Here is a 6800-nt window from a genome sequence, read left to right on the forward strand (position 1 = left end):
CTATGCTAAGCCCCGTCAAAGCTCTTCTCCATCCTGTCGCCTCGGCGGTGGAAAAAGCCTCCCCTTGAAGCTCGGACAGCAGAGTCCCTGGTCATTCTTCTGAAAACCTACCTTTTTAAAAATGTATCTGAAATAACTCCAAAATGTCCCACCACATGCTTTTCTTTCTTGCAATTTATTCATGGTTCATGAAATAATTTTTTCTCTCCCTTCTGACACTGACTTAACTGATAGCTACTTTGACTAAGGTTTACTTGGTATTGGATTGGACTATTTTTACAGTCCTGTATTGGTTCCCAAACTTTTGTTTTACTATAACCCTTTTAATCATGTAAATTCATACTCATCGTTTTCATTTTATGTAATATATGAGTGCCATGCCAACGCAACTATTTTTGCTTGACACACACAGGAACCTTGCTTACCCAATGAGAACGTTATTCCATTAGGAACAAATTGGGGCATGTTCTTGGCTTATTATCGGTGTCAAGGATTGGTTCTCAACTTCGGAACCCACCCAACACAACATCCCCACGTGGTTTCACATCCCCATCATCTTAACCCTTCAGCCCACTCATTGAGTCCAGATGCCCCCCCCCTCTCTCTCTCGCTCCCTGGATCAGAATGTTAATGACAAAGACAAACCACCCATGTAACGTGTGCTGCTCAAAGCATTCAACACTGTTGACACGGGCACCAGCACACAATCAGAGACAAGCACACACAGTAACCACTAATGTAGAAAACCTGAACAGACATGCAGTATCATTTAAGGTCAAAGTCTCTTTTGAGGTCAAATGAATTCGGTCTAGGGGTATCTATCTATTTTTAATTACTGCTTTGACAGCTTTTTATTTGATTTGGCATTACCTTCTGTTATTAGATTTGCTTCAATGACTCACATACAGGTCATACAACATACAGTGTAGATCAAACAACTGCATTTTGCTTGTTCTCTGTCTGTCTGTTTGTTTGTGCATACATGGGCCTGGGCATCTGCGTGTGAATCAGGAAATTATACATTGCAGTTTTGACTTGGCCTGACTCCAAACCTGTGGCCATTCTTAAACCTTAACTTTAAGGTATCTATGAAGAACTACTGAATTCACATAGCAAGCTGTCCTATATTCTCCCCCCCTCGTTTACACTACAGTTGGGGAAGGTAAATATTTCCTTCAAACATGCATTCTGATGTCAAACAAGCCTGGCATACCAAGCATCACATGCATTTGTGAATACTACAGAACAGCACGGGTCATAATTATTTAGCATAAGATTATTACCCTAAGGTTGTTAATCTGGATCCAAGCCATGCAAACCTTTGTCCTTTATTCACATCTTCTGAATTGATGATGTCTGTGGACAGTAAACAGTGTGAGAGCAACAAACTTGTTTTGACTCAATATTACCCCTCAGGGTCATGTTTTTGCACACACAAATAGATTGGATTAGATAGAGGGATTAATCTGCTATACCTCAAATTCCATTTCCAATAAAAATCCTCAGGCCAGCCATAATTTATCTTTATTCATCTGAATATATTTGATAATCTAGAGAGGAAAAAGCTAAATTATTATATAAATGCAATATTAACTGTGTGATAAATGAATAACAAAATGAAAACTTCCTGGTTGAGCAAGCCATCTGGTAACAAGCAGAATAGCTTAGCGAGACTGCAGTTTTGCTAGTTATGTATGTCTCGATCTTCAACTCTCCTGAACCCACACTGTAGGAATAAGACCACAATGCTGAAGATTTTTTTTTTTAAATGCGCACATGTGTCTTACATTTACCCCTCAGCTACATTGCAGTCCATAAGTGTTTGGACCATGACACACATTTTGTTGTTTTGGCTCTGTTCTCAGTATATTGTATTTGAAATGATGCAAGGACGATTGGTTAAATTTGATGGTATTTTCATCCACATCAGATAAACCATTTTGAGCAAACAGGACATTTTGTATATTTGTCATGTTATTTAAGGGTATCAAAACTATTTTGACAATTGGCTTCATAGCTGTTTCTTGCTAGGCATTTCTATTTGTATAAACATCATTAGTGCATGTACTAGAGTGTTGCCAATGTCTAGTCTTGATTTTATTTGCATGCAAAATCGATTGCTTGTTGACAAGACAAGGACCAAAGATATGTCAATGGAACTCAACCTGGCCATTATGAAGCAGACAAATCCAAATAAATCGATCAAAGACAAATACAGCATTAAGAGTGCCAAAATCAATTGTTTGGTACATTAAGAAGAAGAAAGAAAATCACTGGTTAGTTAAGCAATGGCAAATGACCTGCTCGACCAAATAAGACTTTTGCAGTGGACAGAAGTGAAACTGGAACACTCTCCAGGAGATAGGAGTGTATGTGTTAGGCACTACCATGCACCAGTCAAACTCAAGAGGCTGGACTGCAAGGTGCAAAAACATTAGTTACTGTAGCCTCAAAAACAGGAATTGTCTTAAAATACCAAATACAGACTGCAGAGTTCTGGAAAAAATATATATTGTGGACAGATGAGACAAATATTAGGTGCAGGGGGGTGTTATAATTTGGGCATCTAAGGCCAAGTCAATCACCCAACACAAATGAATTAATTCAGTTAAGCATGCGGTTTACTTGCATGCGGAACACAAAAAGGCCACTAAACATACTGGAAATGGCTGCAGTTTAGGCCTGGCAGGGCATCACCAGAGAAGATTCCTAGCATATGCAATGTCTGTCTGTTGCAGACTTCAGGCAGTGATTGAATGCAAAGGATTTGCAACCATTTACTAAATATGACAACTTTGTTTAAGATTATATTAATATGTCTATGTATAACAGGTTCTGTAGGTCCTAAAGGGTTCATGGTCTATGGATGTAAAACCCTCAAATTAAAGCTGACAGTCTGCACTTCAACCTCTTTGACTTCTCAAGTCCAATGTGCTGGAATACAGAGCCAAAATATCTAAAATGTCTGTCACTGTCCAAATACTTATGGTCTGCACTGTGTATTAAATTGACTTAATCATGTTATTGCCTAAATTCATGTATTATGTCCTACAGTCTTTAACAGCACTTTGCCTTCAGAGCCTGCAACAAGCAAGCCAAGGCAAGTAGATGGATGACAGTCAGGATCGTAGGTACAGGGACATGTACTTATGGGTCCAGCCCTGGTATTTTATCTGGGGTTGATAAATCTTGTCTGGCACCATGGAATTCAATCAGACAAAAACATTTCATGTGAAACTATGATTCATTTCACTCTACTATCACAGGAACTCACATTGTCGAAGTTACAATGGATTGTCAGGATTGCCTTGATGTTAGTTCCAAACAAATGGATGTTTGGTCAAGACACAAACCATCCCAGACAGAATAATCACCCCACCTGTGTCATGAAGTGAGGAAACTTGTATTTCAGCCTAGAAAACAGACTTTTTATTCAGTCTGACAGCTGACAGCAGACAGTTGTGTTGGTGACCCCTACATTAGGTTGTTATGCAGTCCAACCCAACCCTGGCAACGGCTGCTCTGTCATCAACATTAGCAGAAAGGACAAACTCTGTCGATATTAATCTGGCTAAACCTTCCCTCTCTGTTTATCTCTAACCATTGTTATCTCTGACTTGAGATTAAAATCTCACTGTGATGATTGGTTCACCACCAACGCACGCATGCACACCTACATTTACACATGCATGCATACACACACAAACGCACACACCTTTACTTAGCTATCTAAATGGGGACAGCAAAGTTGATTGCCTTTAAAAAATCCTACTTTTACTTATCTTAACCCTAGACGTTGACAACCTTATATTTATACTTAAACCTAACCTAATCCTAATGCCTAATCCTAAACCTAAACGGTGATGCCTAACCTTTACTCTAACGCTAATGTTTGTTTAAGGCACAACATTTCCCCATTAGTCACTTTCTTTCTGATTTAACCACAGAGGATATTTTTGTCCCCATTTTATAATTAAGTCATAAAAACTCACATACACACACCTTTTGGGGGCAAACAACTGATTCTCATTAAATATCAAAAACCTTTTACATTTTTATATTTACAGTGTCATTGGGAAGTATTCAGACCACTTCATCAACATTTTATTGTGTTTTACTCTTTATTTATAATTGATTAAATATATATTTTTGCCATCAATATACACAAAATAACCCATAATTACAAGACAAAAACAATTTTTTTGAAATTTGCTGACTGGGAGGCTGCTCAGGACTAAAGGAAGGGTGAACAGAGCCGAATACAGAGAGGGCCTTGAAGAGAACCTGATCCAGAGTGTACAGAACCTCAAATGCGAATATTCATCTTTCAGCACAACAACGACCCCAAGCATACAGCCATGACAATGCAGAGTGCACAGGCCCAATTTCTGGAGATAAGATTCATCTTTGAACATGATAACGACCCTAAGCTCACAACCATGACAATGCTGGAGTGGCTTCAGGTCTAATCTGTGAATGTCCCAGCCAAAGCCCAGGCAAACCGGAAGATCACTGACACTCCCCATCCAATCTAACAGCTTGAGAGGATCTACTACGAAGAATGTGGGAAAATTCCTAAATCCAGATGTGCAACTGGTAGAGACATTCCCCTAAAGATTCAGTGCTGTGACCACTAAAGGTGCTTCTACAAAGTAATTAATAAAGTTATTAGGTACAGGATATTTTAGTATTTTATTTTCAATAAATTGGCCCAGATTTCTTAAAATGGGTTTTCACTTTGTCATTATGGGGTATTGTGTGTAGATGAATGGCAAGAATAAATAAATGTAAACAATCATAAATGAAGTATACGTATAACACATATAAATGTGGGGAAAGTAAAGGGGTCTAAATACTTTCCAAAGGCGCTGTAGCATAACTATGTAAGTTGTGTACCTTCTGTATATTTTCTATTATGCTCCTACAATGTATTTTATTTAAAACTTCTTGTATCTCTGTCCTTGCAGGATATTGATGAGTTAATGCACACAGACAGACCGGACTGGCAGAATGTCATGCAGTACGTTTCGCAGATCTACAAGTACTTTGAGACTTGAAGGCACAGCAGCACTTTGTCTGGTCCAAGGCCCCTTTTCTCAACATGGAAACTTTGATCACATCCCTCAAACACAAGTGTTCAAACACAGTGGGAAAGCAGTGGCAAAGCGAGTGGCATGAGGCCCTGTTCTCTGTAAACCCCTCTCGTTAGGTGTGCACGGAAGCAAAATTGAGCCGTTTTATCAAATTAGAAAAATGTTGCCATAGAGAGAAGATTGTTCTATTTTAAGCTAGTTTCCTACAGTTCTATATATTTTGTCATGGGGCTGACAGAACACAAATATTTTTAAAGCACATTTCCAGCAAATATACACTTTTTGAGATGAGGCTGAGAGGCTCAATTTTAAAACTAATGTGCTTTATTTACAGTTAGAAATGTGTCATGTGGTTATGTCACTTGAGTGACTCAAACATTATAGCAATAGGTTATGGAAATTATTTAGACAGTGACAGAACAATAAAACTTGTCACTGTCCAAATACTCACGCTGTATTTGCACTGTGTATTTATATTTGTATATACAGATGGGTGACAAATTTTAGGAAAAAACTACATAAAGTGTCCCAGTAAGGTTTGGGGTCACCACAGGCCGCCAGAACAGGTTTAATGCGCCTTGACATAGATTCTATAAGTCTGTGGAACTCTACTGGAGTGACGTAATGAGTGTAGTTAGTTCAGCCAGGGAACCCAACTGGGCATTGGCTCAGCGATTCATCAGCTGACGTTGGCATCGCGCCTACCACAGTCTCAAGATTCCCAATCTAATGGCGGTCTATTTAGGTCGGTCAGGGTACTCTGCCTGCTACTCTGCTGGTCGTCTTGCATGTGGTTGCTAAACCCGCCCGCCACCCCAGCCTTCACCTGCTGGTCCTGGTTCCTTCTGCTGGGGGATTGGTACTGCCTACCTTGTTCATTGTCATCAGTATTGCTATTATAATATTACAGTAATAATGTTATTAGTAGTATTGATTGCACTATCATGTGATGGCAGTGAGTTAGTAACTGTAATCCGTTACGTTACCAGCAAAAATATTGTCATCGGATTGCAGATTCTTTTGAAAAAACGTGGATTACTTTTAAATTAAAAATAATTAGTGTGTGAAATAAATATGAGTTGTCGCATGTTTTGTTTTTATTTTTTATTGTCTTAAAAAACATTATTGTTCAAACCCAAAATGTGTGTATCTCAAGTGTTGTGTGTGTGATCACCATGCGCACATAACCAGATTTTGGTAGGTAAAAACAGATTAGGTCTATGTTAATATTAGCCTACCCATAGACAATTTGGTTTAGTAATCTACTACCTTTCTCAGAACAATAACAGACTATAAATGTTATTTTATAATTTTCAGATTTCAGATTGGACTTGTTTAGATGATTAGGCCTAAAGTCTCTGGTACTTGATGCAGTCCATGTTGCCATTTTCCCTAACAACGTTCCCATGGCCTTTTGGAAGCGAAACAGCCCACAACATCACAGATCCACCACCATACTTCAGTTGGTATTAGGTTATTTTCTGTATGACCATTTCTCTTTTTACATTTATACAACCTCTGGTGTTTTTTCCACAAATCTACATTTTCTCATCAGAACATAAAACCTGTTCCAGTGACATTTTGCAAACACCACATTTCTTAATTAATGCCCTAATAGTGGACATGGTTATTTTCAGTCATAATAATATCTATTTTTGAGGAACAGTGAAGAAACATCCTCTCATTTCATTCTGTCCTTCCCATTTA

The 6800-nt window shown here is 38.5% G+C and overlaps 1 long non-coding RNA gene across 2 annotated transcripts in view; it reads left to right on the forward strand.

The window, feature by feature from the left end:
* The window catches only part of specc1, a 109388-nt gene extending 103206 nt beyond the window's left edge, over positions 1-6182 (forward strand). The window contains exon 15 of one of the 2 annotated variants that reach the window (XR_002196966.2): positions 4968-6182. This is a non-coding gene — a long non-coding RNA (sperm antigen with calponin homology and coiled-coil domains 1). Of the gene's footprint in view, positions 1-10; positions 3024-4967 lie in introns of those variants that run through there. The other variant, XR_002196965.2, reaches the window with a different exon arrangement.
* Positions 6183-6800: the final 618 nt, after the last annotated feature.

Source organism: Esox lucius, chromosome 7, assembly GCF_011004845.1.
Source record: "Esox lucius isolate fEsoLuc1 chromosome 7, fEsoLuc1.pri, whole genome shotgun sequence".
In the NCBI taxonomy this organism is placed as follows: Eukaryota; Metazoa; Chordata; class Actinopteri; order Esociformes; family Esocidae; genus Esox; species Esox lucius.